Source organism: Hyperolius riggenbachi, chromosome 3 (genome assembly GCF_040937935.1).
Source record: "Hyperolius riggenbachi isolate aHypRig1 chromosome 3, aHypRig1.pri, whole genome shotgun sequence".
Classification (NCBI taxonomy): Eukaryota; Metazoa; Chordata; class Amphibia; order Anura; family Hyperoliidae; genus Hyperolius; species Hyperolius riggenbachi.
Window position 1 is genome coordinate 438,135,313 of NC_090648.1, and position 17,749 is coordinate 438,153,061.

The window sequence follows — 17,749 nt, forward strand, 5'->3', positions numbered from 1 at the left end:
AGATGCCAGGCCCCCATCAGGCCCTGGGCACCTGCCTAAGCTGCTTTGTGGATAATCTGGCTCTGCCTAGGCTGCCTGGCAAATCTGTAATACTAGCGATTGAAAAACCAGACAATAGGACCAGGGTATCAGGACTGAAGGGATGTCATTTCTGGACACAAAATCAGACCGGTTCTGCTGGAAATTATCTATCGAGCCATCTATCTGCTGGAAAAACTCATTGTGTAGTCCCAGCATAATGCTGGGAATACACGGGTTGATTCTGTGCCTGACCGTTTTTGCTACTCGATTCTGCGGGTGATTCTCTTATCTTCTACTCGTTTTTCTTATCTTTTTCCATTGTCCTAAATGCAGAATCGATCGGGCGGGAGATCGGACATGCCGGAAATGATCTATCGAGCCATCTAAATGACTTAGAATCGAGCCGTGTATTCCCAGCAAAAGGAATGTTGTTAAAACGGAACTGTAGATAGAAAATAAACACATTGTTTCACTTACCTGGGGCTTCCCCAAGCCCAATGCAGCCATCTTGTCCCGCACCGCTACGCGACGAGCCTCCGTTCTCCCGCCGTCAGCTACTTTCGGTTTCGCTGCCGGGCCACTGCGCCGATCTGGCCACGCGTATCCTTTCTTCACGTTCCCCGCTATTGCAGAGGGGAACGCGAAAAAAAGATACGCTTGGCAGGGCTGCGCTGGCCTCGACTTACAAGTCGAGGTACGGGACGGAGTGGTGGCGGGAGAACAATGGCTCGGGCAGGACCGGTGCAGGACAGGACAGTTGCTGGGGGCTTGGGGAAGCCCCAGGAAAGTGAAACAATGTGTTTATTTTCTATCTACAGGTCCGCTTTAAATAGTCTATACATACTTTGTTCCAGGGGGTAGGGAAGTCACCAAGGGGAAAAAAGTCTTGGAAAGTGTTTGTACACTTTAATTTGGATAGTGTGGTGAAAGGGTTAAAACCTCATGTTTCATTTGACTTTGTGTCCTCATTGTGGAAATTTTAACTCACTTCCTGAGACAAAAATGTAAGAATCATACAAACATTTTGTAACTGTCAGCAGAACATTATTGGCTAAATGGTCTACATGTTGCACAATAAACATGCATTTTACAACTTGGCCACTAGAGGCTCCCATGGGACCCAGAGGACCACCAGGGATAAAGCTTTTGTCTCCTGCAACTATGTTTAGAAAATACAGTAATACTGTAGGTAATACAGTAGATATCTATTTTTAAAATACCCTAAACATCTCTAATTTCCAGGTCACATTAAAGGTCCTAACTCAGAAGTGTAAAGAGGAAGCGTCATCACGCCACATCAGGGTGCGAAACACCGCAGAATTAAAAGTGCTAGGTGACTTAAAGTGGGATTGTCACCATAAAAATCTAATTTCAACAGCAATTGATCTGAGTGTATTAAGTGATAAAGATGCTAATCCTGCATTCAAAACTTTTTCTGCTGTTATTATTTGGAGTTATCTCATACCTTAGGAGCACTGGCCCATTAACCACTTGAGGACCGCAGTGTTAAGCCCTCCTAAAGATCAGGCCATTTTTTGCTAAATTGGCCACTGCAGCTTTAAGGCTTAAGTGATTCCCACCCCCCCTTCTTTTCTCCCCACCCCCCTCCCTTCTTTTCTCTCCCCCCCCCTTCCCTTCTTTTCTCTCCCCCCCCCCCCCACCTTCTTTTCTCCCCACCAACAGAGCTTTCTGTTGGTGGGGTCTGATCTCTCCCCCAGTGTTTATTTTTTTACAAATATTTTTTATTATTTTACTAATAAATGTCATTATTATTATTATTAACCCGCCCTCCCTCCCCCCACCAGGCAATCACTGTGATCGGCTGTTATAGGCTTCAGCCTCTGGAGGGAACAGCCGTGTCACACCTTAGATCGCAGCACTGTACGGAGTGAAAAGACGGCGGTTTCACCATCTAACAGTCTCCTAGCGGCGATCGCTGCTGGGAGAGTGAAGACGGGGGGAGCTCCGCCTACCAAGCAGAGATGTGCGTGCATTAGCGCGCACGATCTCCTGAAAAGCAGGCCCGCAGGACCTTATGTCGATCGGCGTTAGGCGGACCTGGGGCTGCTGCTGCGGCCATGCCCATCGGTGCGTTGCGGTCCGCAAGTAGTTAAGATCCTCTGCCTCTAATACTTTTAGCCATAGACCCTGAACAAGCATGCAGCATATCGGGTGTTTCTGACATTGACAGACATGACTGGATTAGCTGCATGCTTTCTTCTGGTGTTACTCTGACACTATTGCAGCCAAATAGACCAGCAAGGCTGCTAGGTAACTAGTATTTTTATATACACTCACCTCAAGGATTATTAGGAACACCTATTCAATTTATCATTAATGCAATTTTCTAATCAACTAATCACATGGCAGTTGCTTCAATGCATTTAGGGGTGTGGTCCTGGTCAAGACAATCTCCTGAACTCCAAACTGAATATCAGAATGGGAAAGAAAGGTGATATAAGCAATTGTGATCGTGGCATGGTTGTTGGTGCAAGACAGGCCGGTCTGAGTATTTCACAATCTGCTCAGTTACTGGGATTTTCACGCACAACCACTTCTAGGGTTTACAAAGATTGGTGTGAAAAGGGAAAAACATCCAGTATGCGGCAGTCCTGTGGGCGAAAATGCCTTGTTGATGCTAGAGGTCAGAGGAGAATGGACCGACGGATTTAAGCTGATAGAAGAGCAACGTTGAAATAACCACTTGTTACAACCGAGGTACGCAGTAAAGCATTTGTGAAGCCACAACACACACAACCTTGAGGCGGATGGGCTACAACAGAAGAAGACCCCACCGGGTACAACTCATCTCCACTACAAATGGGAAAAAGCGGCTACAATTTGCATGAGCTCACCAAAATTGCACAGTTGAAGACTGAAAAAATGTTGCCTGGTCTGATGAGTCTCGATAGTCAGAATTTGGCATAAACCAAATGAGAACATGTATCCATCGTGCCTTGTTACCACTGTGCAGGCTGCTGGTGGTGGTGTAATGGTGTGGGGGATGTTTTCTTAGCACACTTTAGGCCCCTTAGTGTCAATTGGGCATCGTTTAAATGCCACAGGCTACCTGAGCATTGTTTCTGACCATGTTCATCCCTTCATGACCACCATGTACCCATCCTCTGATGGCTACTTCCTGCAGCATAATGCACCATGTCACAAAGCTCAAATCATTTCAAATTTGGTTTATTGAACATGACAATGAGTTCACTGTACTAAAATGACCCCCACAGTCACCAGATCTCAACCCAATAGAGCATCTTTGGGATGTGATGGAACGGGAGCTTCGTGCTCTGGATGTGCATCCCACAAATCTCCATCAACTGCAAGATGCTATCCTATCAATATGGGCCGACATTTCTAAAGAATGCTTTCAGCACCTTGTTGAATCAATGCCACGTAGAATTAAGGCAGTTCTGAAGGCGAAAGGGGGTCAAACAACATATTAGCATGGTGTTCCTAATAATCCTTTAGGTGTGTGTATATTTTATGTAACGTTTAACCACTTGAGGACCACAGTGGTAAACCCCCCTAAAGACCAGGCTGTTTGTTTCATAATTGGCCACTGCAGCTTTAAGGCACAACACAGCACACAAGTGATTTCCCCCCCCCTTTTCTTCCCACCAACAGAGCTCTCTGTTGGTGGGGTCTGATCACCCCCCTTGTGTTTATTTTTTTTTAATAAATATTTATGTTCATGTTTTTTTTTACAATTTTTTACAATTTTTGTCTTTTTTCTCCAATCCCCTCCCTCCCCCCAGCCGGCCAATCACGTGATCGGCTGTCATAGGCTTCTGCCTATGAGAGCCGATTGCTCTCTTGTCCCCCAGGGGGACAGCCGTGTCACACGGCTGTCCCCAGTACAGCGCTGCTGCTGATCGCAGCACTGTACTATGTGAATAGACGGCGATCACGCCGTCAGAGACTGAAGCCGGGGCGGAGCTCCGCCCCCATGAAGGAGATGCACTCGCACTCTGCGCGCGATCTCCTTCAGTAGCCAGTAGCAGGACCTGACGCCAATTGGCGTTAGGCGGTCCTGGGGCTGCCGCCGCAGCCATGCCCATTAGCGTGGAGCGGTCGTAGAGAAGTTATAGGGGTCAATTTTAAGTTTCCTTCTTTCAATTTTCTTTGAAGAGTAGCAACATGGGGCCTCAAAACAACTCTCAAATGACCTGAAGACAAAGATTGTTTACTATCATGGTTTAGGGGAAGGATACAGAAAGCTGTCTCAGAGATTTCAGCTGTCTGTTTCCACAGTTCGGAACACATTGAGGAAATGGAAGACCACAGGCTCAGTTCAAGTTAAGGCTCGAAGTGGCAAGAAAAATCTCGAATAGACAGAAGCGACGAATGGTGAGAACAGTCAGAGTCAACCCACAGACCAGCACCAAGGACCTACAACATCATCTTGCTGCAGATGGAGTCACTGTGAATCATTCATCCATTTGGCGCACTTTACCCAATGCAATACTGTAAGCGAGAGTGATGCAGAGGAAGCCTTTCTGCTGCCCAGAGCACAAACAGAGCTGCTTGAGGTATGCTAAAGCACATTTGGAGAAGCCAGTTTCATTTTGGAATAAGGTGCTGTGGACTGATGAAACTACAATTTAGTTATTTGGGCATAACAAGGGGCGGTATGCATGGAGGAAAAAGAACACAGCATTCCAAGAAAAACACCTGCTAACTAGAGTAAAATATGGTGGTGGTTACATCATGCTGTGGGGCTGTGTGGCCAGTACAGGGAATGGGAATCTTGTCAAAGTTGAGGGATGCATGGATTCCACTCAGTATCAGCAGATTCTGGAGACCAATGTTCAGGAATCAGTAACAAAGCTAAAGCTGCACCGAGGCTGGATCTTTCAACAAGACAAGGACCCTAAACACTGCTCAAAATCCACTAAGGCATTCATGCAGAGAAACAAGTACAACGTTCTGGAATGGCCATCTCTGTTTACAGACCTGAATATAACTGAAAATCTGTGGAGTGAGTTAGAGAGCTGTCCATGCTTGGAAGCCATTAAAGCTGAATGAACTAGAGTAGAATGGTCTCAGGGGCTGAGGGCTGTACCGTCTCGGGCTTGAAACACCTGGACAAGGCGTCGGCCTTGACGTTTTTACTGCCAGGAGTATACGTAATTACAAATCTGAATCTTGAGAAGAACAAAGACCACCGGGCCTGACGGGGGCTAAGTCTCTTGGCACCCTCTATGTACTCCAAATTCTTCTGATCTGTATAAACTGTAATAGTGTGTTCTGCGCCTTCTAACCAATGTCGCCATTCCTCAAAGGCCAACTTGATGGCCAAAAGCTCCCGGTTGCCTATATCGTAGTTTTTTTCCGCAGGTGAAAACCTACGAGAGAAGTAGGCGCATGGGTGGAGTTTACCTTGTAAACCCGATCGCTGAGACAATACAGCCCCCACCCCCACCTCGGAAGCATCTACCTCCACGATGAAGGGAAAGGTGACAGCCACGTGTCTTAATATGGGTGCAGAACAGAACAGTTTTTTCAGTGTGGAAAAGGCAGTATGTGCTTCTGCTGTCCAGTGGTAAGTATCAGCCCCCTTTTTGGTGAGACTGGTGAGGGGCGAGACCACAGTAGAGTACCCCTTTATAAACCTCCTGTAGTAGTTGGCAAAGCCCAAAAACCTTTGGAGCGCCTTCAGCCCCACAGGCTGAGGCCACTCCAAGACAGCAGAAACCTTTCCAGGATCCATAGAGAGGCCAGATGTAGAAATAATATACCCCAGGAAGGCAACAGAGGTCACTTCGAAAAGACATTTTTCAAGTTTAGCGTAAAGCAGATTCTGTCTTAACTTCCCTAGGACAAATTTGACATGCTTTCGGTGTTCTGAGAGATTGGACAAAAAGATCAGAATAGCGTCCAGATATACCAGAACAAACTTCCCCAGCACCTCCCTGAACACCTCATTAATCAACTCCTGGAAGACGGCTGGGGCGTTACACAACCCGAAGGGCATCACCAGGTACTCGTAGTGCCCGTTGGGTGTGTTAAAGGCCGTCTTCCATTCGTCACCATCCCTAATACGGACTAGATTGTATGCACCTCTTAAATCTAATTTTGAGAAAATCTTGGCGTTGGTAACCTGAGTGAACAAATCATCGATCAAGGGAAAAGGATAACAATTTTTTACTGTAATCTTGTTTAACCCTCGGTAATCAATGCAAGGACGAAGGCCTCCATCTTTTTTCTTCACAAAAAAGAATCCTGCCCCTGCTGGAGAACGAGAGGGGCAGATGAAACCTTTAGCCAAGTTTTCTTTAATATACTCCTGCATTACCAGTTTCTCAGGCCCAGATAGATTATAGAGGTGACCTCTGGGAGGCATACAACCAGATCTTAAATCGATGGGACAGTCGAAGGTACGGTGGGGGGGGGGGAAGTTTATCAGCTGATTTGGGACAAAACACATCTGCAAACTCTGCGTATTGGCTTGGCACACCTTTCACCTGAATCTTGGTGTTACCCACGGTTACTTTCGCTAAACAGTGATGATAACAATGGGTAGACCAGCTCGTTAGCTGACCTGAAACTCAGTCTATCTGAGGGGAGTGAAGTTGTAACCATGGCATGCCAAGAATAACGGTGGAAGTTGTCATACGCAAGACCAAAATCTGTAGACTCTCCCTATGTAGTACCCCAACACAGAACCTCAACTCCAGGATCTGAGACAGGGGATGAGTACTTTGCAGAGGAGAGTCATCTACTGCAGTGACCAAAATCTGCTGGTCCAAAGGAAGTATGGGAATCCCCAATTTTTTTGCAAACTCAAAATCCATAAAATTGGCTGCTGAGCAAGAGTCTAAGAAAGCTTCCGTGGAGACAGTCTGACCTTCCCATGTGACAGAACAGGGAAGAAGCAGGCGATTATCTTTTAGAGGTAAAGACTGCGCGCCTAGGGTATTACCTCTGACTACACCTAAGCGGCAGCGTTTCCCGACTTCTTGGGACAATTCTGCACCTTATGACCCTCCTCTGCACAGTATAAACAGAGCTGTTCTGTCTTCCTGCGATTCTTTTCCACTCGTATCAACTTTGATTGGCCAATCTGCATTGGCTCTGGCGGGGGCGACACGGGTGGAGGAGAGGCATAGGAGACATATCTCACAGTGTTCTTACCCCGGGTCTGTTTCTGATAGCGTAAACACCGGTCAACCCGTACTGCTAAAGCGATAGCCTCATCGATAGCTTTCGGTTCAGGATGTCCCAACATCAGAACTGAGACTGCGTCTGACAACCCTGATAGAAAACAGTCCAATAGTGCAAATGTCCCCCACCTAGCTGACACCGACCACTTCCTAAACTCGGCTGCATAAACCTACACCGGTTCTTTGCCTTGACGCAAAGTTTTGAGCTTCCGCTCAGCAGTGGAGGCAATGTCTGGATCATCATAAATTATGGCCATGGCCTTAAAAAATTCCTCGACTGACGTCAGCGCCTCGTGCCCTGTCTGCAGGCTATATGCCCATGTTTGGGAATCTCCTGACAGCAGGGTCTTAATAAATGTAATTCTCTGTGCCTCAGTTCCTGACAAGTTAGGTCTCAACTCAAAATACGACATTACACGATTTTTAAAATTCTGAAAGTCAGATCTATGACCAGAAAACCTTTCGGGTACAGACATACGTAAGTCTGTAACTGGAGGAGATCGCACTGAATTCACAGCCGTATGAAGGACCTGTATGGACCCAGACAATGCAGTGATCTGGGTCTGATGACCGTCCAGCACTCTGATGAAATTCTCCACCGAGGTGGTGAGTGCATCAAGACGGCTGTGGAGTACGTCCATTTTGTTTTTCAGGTCTGCCGTTCTGTAACGATTGGTGTCAGCACACAGAGAGAATCTGATTATTGGTGATCTGCAGTATCACCAACAATGCAGATATATACCTGATTATTGATGATCTGCAGAATCACCAATAATACAAGTATAACTAACCTCTGGACACCTGATAAAGTGTAAGTGTTTGGTGCAACAGTAGATGAGCATGGACCACCTGAGGAGCAGGTGGCCCTTGACCGTATGAGGAGTATCTCCTTAGTAAAGGGCTGGAGATAACCAGAGAGCCAGTGATTCTCTGAACTGCTGGGAGTCAGACTCTACTGCAGTCAAAGGACTCCTATGGGATAGAGTCCCTGACTGGACTGCAGAGAATCCCCTCTGAGGGACAGGGAGTCTCTGCAGCTACCTGACACCTAACCGGGTGGTGTCACAGGTAGTACAGACAGGCTGATCACCCAAGGAGTGAGTGACAGCCAGAAGGGTCGGCCAGGCCGGGTCGGCAACACATGAGCAGATAAGGTACAGAGACAGAAGGCTGATTCGGTAACCAGGTACAGGCAGGGTCGGCAACAGGTAATCAGATGTGCATAGGTACCGAATCAGATAGCAGGAGAGAGGTCAAGAGAGCAATAGGTCATAACAGATATCAAGCAGAGGCCTAGTCTAGAGTGTGAGGTCCATGGTCTCAACACCCAGAAACTGGTCTAAAGAATAACACAGTACTGACACTGTATCCCTAAGCTTGGGTGTGAGGTCCGTGGTCACAACACCCTGGAACTGGTCTAAAGTATAACACAGCAATGACACAGTATTCCTAAACTTGGGTGTGTGGTCCTTGGTCACAACACCCTGGAACTGGTCTAAAGTATAACACAGCAATGACACAGTATTCCTAAACTTGGGTGTGTGGTCCTTGGTCACAACACCCTGGAACTGGTCTAAAGTATAACACAGCAATAACACAGTAATCTGTCTAAGTGTGAATTCCCAGGTCCACCTGGTTCTAACACACTGTGGGATCTGACTATGGTCTGAGTACTAACACATAAGCATTCGCAACGGCAGACAACCTGAGACTGACCAGCGAGATCCATATATAGAGCAGCGCTCCTTAGCGCCACCAAGTGCCGCTCAGCCAATGACGATCTGCGCTGGGATCAGCTGATCAAGCTGATCAGCTGATCCCTCTCCTCTTGGCATAAAGGTCCTGCCTCCCAGCACGCAGCTCTCCATCTGTGTGCACTAGAAGGCTCAGATACACCAGACGCATGCTGCTGTGCGGAAACCGCCGGTCTGAACGGCGGAGACAGCCGCCTCGCCGCCAGACCGCGCGGCGGCGTCTCTGCAATCCTTTACATATAGTTTTTGAGAAAATCAATTTTAAAGATCTCGTTCTGAGTGTGGGAAATGTTTCAACCGCCGACTTTAGTGGTTAATAGCAAAGCCCCCTTAAATACCAGGAACACCAAATTTGAAAGGGTATGTGGAGGGAGACAGTGACTACAAAAGTAAACATTTTTTTAAAAAAAGACAGTATAGTTTTTTAAAAAATAAATTTTAAAGATCTTGTTCTGAGTGTGGGAAATGTTTCAACCACCGACTTTAGCGGTTAATGGCAAAGCCCCCTTAAATGCCACAAACACCAGATTTGCAGGGTATGTGGAGGGGGACAGTGTCTACAAAAGGAAAAAATTTCAATAAGACCTTATAGTTTTTGAGAAAATCAATTTTAAAGATCTCGTTCTGAGTGTAGGAAATGTTTCAACCGCCGACTTTAGTGGTTAATAGCAAAGTCCCCTTAAATACCAGAAACACCAAATTTGGAAGGGTATGTGGAGGGAGACAGTGACTACAAGAGTAAAAAAAATATCAAAAAGACAGTATAGTTTTTGAGAAAATAAATTTTAAAGATCTCGTTCTGAGTGTGGGAAATGTTTCAACCGCTGACTTTAGCGGGTAATAGCAAAGCCCCCTTAATTGCCAGAAACACCACATCTGCAGGGAATGTCAAGAAGAACAGTGAGAACAATAGGACATTTTTTTTTCAAAAATACCTTTTACTTTTTGACAAAATCGATTTTAAAATCTTAAAGGAAAACAGTATACATTTAAATGCGATAAATGACTGTTCTTAGGGAAACAATTCCCGCCGACTTTAGCCCCTTAAATACTAGCAACACCAAATTTGCAGGATATGTTAAAAAGATAGCGGGAAACAATATTTAAATTTTTTTTTTTAAAAGTGCTGAGTGTGGGAAATCTAAGAAAAAAAATGATGTGCCCCCCCCCCCCCCCCCCCGAGCCTCTTTAACCCCTTGTTCCCCATGCAGGCTGGGATAGCCAGCATGTGGAGCCCCGGCCGACTGGGGCTTTCTTACCCTGAGCTATACCAGCCCACATGGTCCATGGTATGGGGGGGGGGGCTCTGGGGGAGAGGGGTGGCCAAGCCTTCCCCTCTCCCCCTGAGCCCTTTTCCAATCCATGGACAAGGAGCTCTTCCCCACCTCCCGTGCCCCAGGAAGAAAATAAAAACACAACGATGAGAAAAGTCCTTTAATGTTCTTAATTAACCAGAAATACTTACCTGTACCTTTAAAAAAATGTTCCCACACAAATATCCTTGAAAAAGGTCCCACGCCAATATCTGCTAATCTTGCGACCTTCTTGTAACAACTTGATTGAAGATCTCCGCCGCAGCTCTCAGCTATACTAAGTATAGCTGAAAGCGCATCCGCCTATGTGGATTCATTGCTGCCAGCTCCCGCTGTCCTCCCTGCCCCCCCACCTGTCACTCTCACCCATGCATGGACGAGGGTGGCAAGTGTGAGAGGCAGGGAGACAGCGGGAGCACATGGACAGAAAGTGCCCAGCAACAGGAGCGCGATCTAGGATGCGCACCGCCAGGCCAGCGCAGGTGTACTACTCCGGGTCATAGCGACCCGGAAGTAGTACAGGGCCCAGAGATGCAGAGATGTTCGCCGGCGAGACATCTCTGTTCTTAACAGACAAATGGGGATCAGAAGGATTTTTTTCCTATTGTTCCCACTGTTCTTCTTAACATTCCCTGCAAATTTAGTGTTTCTGGCATTTAAAGGGGCTTTGCTATTAACCGCTAAATCGGTGGAGGTTGAAACATTTCCCACACTCAGAACGAGATCTTTAAAATTGATTTTCTCAAAAACTATACAGTCTTTTGACATTATTTTTACTCTTCTAGTCACTGTCCTCCTCCAGATACCTAGCAAATTTGGTGTTTCTACTACACAAGGGAGCTTTGCTATTAACCGTTAAAGTGTCGGCGGCCGTACTTTAATGTCTATGGTGCCCGCTGCGAACAGTTTGTTCTTGAACTTTTACGAAAATCTGCGTTAAAGGTTCGCAAACCCAAAATCTGAGGTTCGAGCCATTACTAGTTACCAGTGTTTCATAATCATCTCAGCAGCCATGAAGCAGAATGGCGGGGGTACTGTGTAGCATCACAATGGTTACATTGGCATGGCAACCAAGGAGGAGATTCATCTTTCACCTGGAGATAAATAAATTGCATTCAACATTATTAGATCTGTGCTGATAAGAATAAACTGCAATAGCATACATTAAATGAATACCCTCCTCACTAAATCTACATAATATTGTCTTCATAACTTTAGTGTTTGCAGCCTGTAACTTACCTATCCAGAAATCACCCTTTAGTGTTTAGATTACTAAATAATAGCTGGACTATATGGTTTACAGTATAACCGAAGAATGGCTTTGTATATCCATCCCATTCCCCTTCTGTCTTTTCTACTTTTTTTAATAGGAAAGAGGCAGGTCAACTACACTCACCTAAAGGATTATTAGGAACACCATACTAATACGGTTTTTGACCCCCTTTCGCCTTCAGAACTTCCTTAATTCTACATGGCATTGATTCAACAAGGTGCTGAAAGCATTCTTTAGAAATGTTGGCCCATATTGATAGGATAGCATCTTGCAGTTGATGGAGATTTGTGGGATGCACATCCAGAGCACGAAGGTCCCGTTCCATCACATCCCAAAGATGTTCTACTGGGTTGTGATCTGGTGACTGTGGGGGCCATTTTAGTACAGTGAACTCATTGTCATGTTTAAGAAACCAATCTGAAATGATTCGAGCTTTGTGACATGGTGCATTATCCTGCTGGAAGTAGCCATCAGAGGATGGGTACATGGTGGTCATGAAGGGATGGACATGGTCAGAAACAATGCTCAGGTAGCCCATGGAATTTAAATGATGCCCAACTGGCACTAAGGGGTCTAAAGTGTGCCAAGAAAACATCCCCCACACCATTACACCACCACCACCAGCCTGCACAGTGGTAACAAGGCATGATGGATCCATGTTATCATTCTGTTTATGCCAAATTCTGACTCTATCGAGAATCATCAGACCAGGCAACATTTTTCCAGTCTTCAGCTTTCCAATTTTAGTGAGCTCGTGCAAATTGTAGCCTCTTTTTCCTATTTGTAGTGGAGATGAGTGGTACCCGGTGGGGTCTTCTGCTGTTGTAGCCCATCCGCCTGAAGGTTGTGCATGTTGTGGCTTCACAAATGCTTTGCTGCATACCTCGGTTGTAACGAGTGGTTATTTCAGTCAACGTTGCTCTTCTATCAGCTTGAATCAGTCGGCCCATTCTCCTCTGACCTCTAGCATCAACAAGGCATTTTTGCCCACAGCACTGCCGCATACCGGATGTTTTTCCATTTTCACACCATTCTTTGTAAACCCTAGAAGTGGTTGTGCGTGAAAATCACAGTAACTGAGCAGATTGTGAAAAACTCAGACTGGCCCATCTTGCACCAACAACCATGCCACGATCACAATTGCTTAAATTCTCTTTCTTTCCCATTATGACATACAGTTTGGAGTTCAGGAGATTGTCTTGACCAGGACCACACCCCTAAATGCATTGAAGCAACTGCCATGTGATTGGTTGATCAGATAATTGCATTAATGAGAAATTGAACAGGTGTTCCTAATAATCCTTTAGGTGAGTGTATGTTCTAATAATAAGTATTTTCTGTGTACTTCCCCTCCTGATTCTGAAGCGTGTGTTAAGGTGGCCACTAATGGTCCAATTTCTAGCGAAAAATCGTTCGAGCGATCAGAAATTCTGATCGGAAGTGAAATTGTTCACTACAATATCAACAAACCAATCTTTGCTTTCTATCTATCACAACCAACAAGAAAATCCAAATTTTGATTCAACAAAAATCCAATCGGACGACTATTTTTACAATCATTCATATTCCATTGTGCCCATCAACAGAGATTATTTACAACCAATCCGATCAGAATTTCTGATCGCTCTAACGATTTTTCGCTAGAAATTGGACCATTAGTGGCCACCCTTAGTTACTCAGCTGTTTATCTCAGCTTCTGGCTCTCCCAGCTCCTTCCTTTGCTCAGTCTTTCGAAAACTGCGCAAGCTGTTACATTTAAAATACATCTGTACACTTACATATACATACCTGTGTTTATACATACATTTATCCCTGAGTGCAATCATACCTAATAAAATGCAAGTGTCTCTGCGTCCCATGTCCCTGTGTGTGTGTCTTCTTTTGTTGTGCGCATGTGCAGGGAAGGAAGCAGAGACACTGAGGAGGTTGCTGGGGGAATGAATGACGCTGCTTGGAGAGGAGGACGGGGCCAGGAGGGCGGGCGTGTGCGCATGGTGGATGAGCGTGACAGACCTAGCCCGGTTTTAAACGGGCTAAGGTCACTAGTGTTCTATAAATTAACTTTTTTTTATGCCGCTGTCACTTAGACCAAGTTCATATTAGAGTTAAAAAACAGTCTGTTCCCGGATCAGAAGGGAACAGATCGCAATGGATGGGAACAGATCCAATGTAACGGACCACAAGTTTTCTCCTGCACCAATTTTTCCGGACTGCTGAGCTCAGCGGAACGGAAATGGAAGCTGAAGCTCTGCATTGGGGACAATGAGAAAACGGAATGTTTCTTCACACTAGTGAAGAAATGGTCTGTTCTAAATAGAAAAATATAGTTTGGGGATGTGGGTCGTGGGGGGGATGTGGGGAAATGCAACAGAAGCAGCGAAAGGCAAATGGAGTGGCAACGGAGTGAAAACAGATCCGATCGACCGGACATTAGAGATGGCCCGAACGGTTTGCTGGCTAACGGTTCGCCGGCGAACTTCCAGGGGTTCGCGACCGCGGAGAACCGCGAACTTTACCGGAAGTTCGGTTCGCCCCCATAGTGCATCATTAGGGTCAACTTTGACCCTCTACATCACAGTCAGCAGGCACATTGTAGCCAATCAGGCTACACTCCCTCCTGGAGCCACTTATAAAAGGCAGGCATCGCTGGCCATTTTACTCACTCGTGTGCCTGCAGTAAATAGAGAAGGGACAGCTGCTGCAGACTCTCTCATAGGGAAAGATTAGTTAGGCTCTTGTAGGCTTCTTAGCTTGCTCCTTGCTGATTCGTATTGCTAAAATAGCACCTCACAACTGCTCTTTTGAGAGCTACCGTACTTTTCGGACTATAAGACGCACTTTTTCTCCCCCAAAAGAGGGGGGGAAAAGTCAGTGCGTCTTATGGTCCGAATACTAAAATTCAGACCAGCCACATGTATCTCAGGTGTCTCCCAGAATGTACTAAATGCACTCTGCAGTGGTCTGCTGCCACTGGACACCCATCACTCATCACCCCTCAGATAACCTCTGATGCCGGGATCAGCGCGATGAGTAGAGCGTCACATCGGGAATAAAAGTGTCTCCCGATGTCATTCAGATGCAGCGTGCGGTAGCCTGTCCCAGCCAGCATGGCAGCGGCTCTATGTTCAACCACGGACGCCCCCCGGCAGCGGCTCAATGTTCAATCACGGATGCCCCCCGGCAGCGGCTCTATGTTCAATCACGGACGCCCCCCGGCCCCTTGAAAAGGGTCCCGATCATTCACCCTCGCCATTGGAGTGGAAACGGCTCTACTTAGCCAATCACGGCCGCCACCTGTACTGCTTTGTGATTGGCTCCAATGCTCCTGCCTCGAGACCATTGGAGCCAATCACAAAGCAGTACAGGCGGCGGCCGTGATTGGCTAAGTAGAGCCACTTCCGCTCCAATGGGGTCGGTGAACGATCGGGACCTTTTTCAAAATTTAGCGGGGGGCGTCCGTGATTGATGTAATAGGGGATATTAATGTAATAGGGGTCTTACTGTAACTTGGGTGGGGCAGATTACTGTGGAGGGGGACATTAATGTAATGGGGGTATTACTGTAACTGTGGAGGGGGGCTATTAATGTAATAGGGGTATTACTGTAACTGGGGTGGGGGCAGATTAATGTAATGGGGGTCTTACAGTACCTAAGGTGGGGAAGATGACTGGGGGGGCTATTAATGTAATGGGGGTCTTACTGTAACTGAGGTGGGGCAGATTACTGTGACTGGGGGGCTATTAATGTAATGGGGGTATTACTGTAACTGGGGTGGGGCAGATTACTGTAACTGGGAGGTTATTAATGTAACTGAGGGGTTATTACTGTAACTGGGGAGGGATTACTGAGACAGTTTTTGAGAAGAAGTATCGCAAGAAGCCCCTGCACCATGGATGCATCAGGTTTAGTATATATTTTTTTTCCCCTGATTTTTGGCCTCTAAACCTAGGTGCGTCTTATGGTCCGGTGCGTCTTATGGTCCGAAAAATACGGTAATCTTGTTCTTGTGATCTATTTTCTGTGTGTCCCACTGACACTCATGTTGCTGACACTCGTGTTGCATAGACAGCCTTGATAATTCATACTGTGTGTGCCACTGCCAGGCCCAGCACATTCAGTGACTACCTGTGTGTGTGACAGGTGCACATTACCCATCACTGCATATACCTACCTGTTGTTCACAGTGCACCCACCTACCTACGTGAGCTGAGCGCACGCAGTGTCACTGTGCCTGTCTGCTACCTGTCTGTGTGTACAATTCACAAATCTGATTTCTACAATATACACAAGGTTGATCCTTTCAGAAGTATATACTAAAACATAACTTATCAGTTTATAGAAAATCGCTATAAATGTTTTCATTTTTCAGTACATAACAAGGTAGGATTTTAGGTACTTGAAAGAGCACATGCACCTTTTGAAAGGAGTTTTTGTGACAGTGCTCAAAAACCCTAGACCTTGACTAGATTGCTATTTACTTTCTACATATAAAACAGTACACCCCACCAATCCAACATGTTTCGACTGCTTACATGGAGTCGTCGTCAGGGAAAAAAGTGCTTAGTGTAAAGGTTGCTAGTGCATTCAGAAAGAAAAAAACATTATATATATACATCAAATAAAGAAAACAAAAAACGAGAGCAATATGCTCTCCTGCTCTGTCAGCAGAGCAGGAGAGCTGACAGAGCACATTGCTCTCGTTTTTTGAGCACTGTCACAAAAACTCTTTTCAAAAGGTGCATGTGCTCTTTCAAGTACCTGTCTGTGTGTGACAGGTGCATATTGTAATACCCATTACTGCATATACCTACCTACCTAACTGTTGTTCACAGTGCACCCACCTACCTACGTAAGTTGAGCACACGCAGTGTCATTGTGCCTGTCCGCTACCTGTCTGTGTGTGACAGGTGCACATTGTAATACCCATTACTGCATATACCTACCTGTTGTGTTCAGTGCACCCACCTACCTATGTGAGTGCACGCAGTGTGGTATACCACTCCATGCATACCTGTTAACTGCACCTGTGTGACTGCACATTGTATTAGTCAAGTCAGTGCATACCTTTCACTTCATCCCCCCCAATATGGACAAAACAAAAGGCAGAGGTAGGCCACCTGGCAGGTCTGTTCGAGGTCGTGCTGTCGTGATTTTGTGCGGCCTTCGACCAAAGTACAGTGTTCAGAAGAAGGCGCGTGCCATTAACCCCAAATATTGTCAGGACGCAGTTGACTATTTAACACAGAATACCTCATCTTTCTCAGCTTCCGCACGGAAGCGTGACATATCTTCCTCCTCCTGCTCTAATTCTGGCACCCCACTTAACACTCAGTTGGCCTCCACCACCAAAGTGCCATCACCCCAGGGCTCAGCGGTGTGGAAATTTGTTTGTGTGTCTGCCTCAGATGAGAGTTGAGCCGTAGAAAGACCAAGACCCGCGTAGGGACAACTACCTTACGAAGGCACATGATTACAAAGCACAAACTGCAATGGGATGACCACCTGAGGAAAAGCAGCACACAAAAGCAAAGCCACACACCGCAATGAAAGATAACAGGCCGCAATTTTTTCTCAAAAAAGGTGATACCTAAACTGTATCGTGATGTTGAAAGGCAAGTGGTGACATCTCTGGCACACAGCGTTGGGTCAAGGGTCTATCTGACCACGGATGCCTGGTCTGCAAAGCAAGCTCAGGCCTGCCCGAAGACTAAGTCAGTCCCCACACACAGCATCTCTTCCTGCACGCCGTGTGACTGCCTGCCCCAAGACTAAGTCAGTCCCCACACAGCATCTCTGCCCACAGGCCAGTTGACTGCCTTCTCCACCACCACCAACAGGGTCCAGGACTTTAGGCGGATTTCTGAATTTTGAAGGCCGCTATAATAATTTTTCTGGTGCGTGTACATGTCTGCCTAATTTTTCTGGCTGCACTGCAGCTGCAACAACAAAACAAAAAGGCATGTACATGTGCCAATTCCCCTTCGTGATCATTACCTTGCAGCGGTGAAGGAGCTTGCGTATCACAATGAAGCAATGACCGACGGCTATATGAGTGTGTCGGGGGGGGGGGGGGGCGCACACCCACGATAATAAGGTCGTTGCTTTATTGTGGACAGACCAAATTTGATCAGCTGGACAGTCACTGTTCTGTCATTCGGCTACCTCAGCCCGGCGACCATATGGGCTTGAAAACCGCCACGGCCTGCACTCGCCATG

General features: G+C 46.4%; 1 protein-coding gene across 1 annotated transcript in view; it reads right to left on the bottom strand.

The window, feature by feature from the left end:
* The window catches only part of LOC137564196 (proteinase-activated receptor 3-like), a 133,489-nt gene that overhangs the window by 79,110 nt on the left and 36,630 nt on the right, over window positions 1-17,749 (bottom strand). The window contains exon 4 of the mRNA XM_068277708.1: window positions 11,246-11,354. The gene's annotated coding sequence lies outside the window, so the exon portion shown is untranslated. The remainder of the gene's footprint in view (window positions 1-11,245; window positions 11,355-17,749) is intronic.